The sequence below is a fragment of the Echinops telfairi genome, unplaced genomic scaffold (genome assembly GCF_000313985.2).
Source record: "Echinops telfairi isolate 266 unplaced genomic scaffold, ASM31398v2 ScPeMD7_7475;HRSCAF=8513, whole genome shotgun sequence".
NCBI classification, from domain to species: Eukaryota; Metazoa; Chordata; class Mammalia; order Afrosoricida; family Tenrecidae; genus Echinops; species Echinops telfairi.
In genome coordinates this window covers 5,134,544-5,136,843 of record NW_022111379.1, presented here as the reverse complement: position 1 = coordinate 5,136,843, position 2,300 = coordinate 5,134,544, and positions in this window count along the sequence as shown.

The window sequence follows — 2,300 nt, the reverse complement described above, 5'->3', positions numbered from 1 at the left end:
CAAGCCTGTCATCTTGACAGAGGCAGACGCCCACGTCTTCCCAGGGAAGCAGCTGGTGATTTTGGAGCCACTGACGTGACGGTTTGCAGCCAAACACGCCAACCACTGCACCTCAGGCTTCTCTCCGGCGGCATCCTGGCCACTTCTTTTCCTTTTCTGTTCATGTCCCTTTCACCTTCTGGCTCATTTTCTTCTATTGGGTTGTCTACTTTTGTATTGATTTGTAAGAACAATTTCTAGCTGTGAGAGATGATCACTTTGTCTTCTATTCCTATAGCAAGTCTTTTCTCCTACTTGGTCTCTGTTTTTTTTAACTTTGAAGCTGCCCTTTTAAGAAGCCCTGGTGGTGTCCTGGGTAACGTGTTGGACTGCTGGCTCACCTAAGGCCAGCAGTTTCAACTGATCTGCTGCTCTGAGGGACAAAGATAAGGTGCTCTGCTCCCGTAAAGATCTAGTCTCAGAAACACACACAGGGCCAGCTCTGTGCTGTGTATCGGGCCTCTACAAGTCAGAATGGGTTCAGTAACAATGTGAGAGAGAGAGAGAGAGAGGGGAGAGATTTTTAGAGCATTTTCTTGTGTGATTTATCATTTGCTATTGAGTCCTAAGATTGTGTCTTCTTCAACTACTTTTGCTGTTTCTCTTATTAGGCTTAGCTCTCCAATCCCTGTGGAATTTCTTAGACCCGGCCACGCGACTGAGCTCTAGCCAATGGAATATGAGCCCGGGTGGGTCCCTGCTCCTCCGGCTCTGAAGGATGAGCAGTGGGGAGCAGGCCTGAAGGCGTGAGTTCAGGATGGCAGAGACACCATGAGTTTGGGCCCTTGAATCATCCTGTTTATCTAGAGAACGTAGCCACGCTGGATGATGAGATGAGCAGGCAGCCATTTCTATTGTGATTGAGCCTGGCGATATGGGAGCCTATTCTCTATTCATTCACCTTACTCTTTACTCATTGCTGCGGGCCGCTCAGCCCTCTCTCTGCATCAGGCCCCCTGCTGTTTGCTGCTGTGGAGCTGGAACCGACCCGGACACATGCAGACGCCCGTGCGACAGGGTGGAAGGGGTGCAAAGGAGCTTCAAGATGTCAACGTTTCTCAACACGCATCATCAGGCCTTGTCTTCTCAGAGGAGCGGGTGCCCTTAAACAGCCAACCTTTGAGTTAGCAGCTTATTGCGAACCTAAAGATCAGCAGATCAAATCCAACAGTCACTTCTTGGGGAAAGGTGAAGTTTCCTCCTCCCATAAAGATTTCCATCTTGGAAATCCAAAGGGGGTAGTTCTAGTCTGTGCTACAGTGCCACTATGAGTCAGAATCAACTCGATGTCATGGAGGGTTTTTTGGTTGTTTTTTTAGGAATATAGACGAAGGGGCTTCAAAATGTTCAAGATAAGATGAACTTGGTGTTAGCCTGGGTGTTATGGGAGTGGTCTGCGGTAGTTACATAATCTGGTGTCAATTGAGACTGTTAAGAGTGAAGGGGTGGAGTTGGCCTCACACGGAGGCTCCATGGAGATAAATAGCTCGCTGGAGGTCAGAAACACTCACTCCCTGCAAGACATCCCTGTTGACAAGCCACATGGAACAACGCTGATGGAGCCAGAGCCTGGGAGCTGGAAGAGCCCCGTGGAGACCCATGCCAGCGCTGAAACGCTTCCACCACCACTGAACCCACCACTGGCCTGTGATCTTCCTGCATTCGGCGTCATTGCATGGCTGTTTGAGTCTACAGAGGAATTTATGGACTAGTATCGACATATGGGGTAATATCCAACTTATGGACTTGACCTGGACTGGGCTGGGATGTTTCATTAATGCACAATTGCTCTTTTGTCTAAAGTACTCTCTTACACACATTCGAGTGTCTATGAATTTGTTCCTCTAGTCCACCCAGACTAGCACCAAATCGGAAGATCACAGCGTTTCTTCATGAGCTCTGAAGCTCCTTTGTGCCTTTGAGTCAGCTCCATCTCACACAGACCCCGGTACAACAGAAGCAAACACAAATCACAAAGTGTAAAGCAATTCCATCGTCTCATGGTCCATTCACTTTCGGAGGCCACGTTTCTGTCTCGCTACCCTGAAGAATTCCGTGCACTTTAATTTACACCACGTCCAAACAGCACTTTTGCATTCTCCAGGGATGCCAACAGCATTTCTTTGAAATGTTCTCAGAGTTTGGGGAACAAAGAGAAATCCGAGTAGGCAAGCGCAGGCCCAAGTTCCCCAACAATGTTTCCCTAGCATAGCCCTGCTCCCCCAGGAAGAGCAAGCAGGTGCCCGGTCATGCTGTCAACC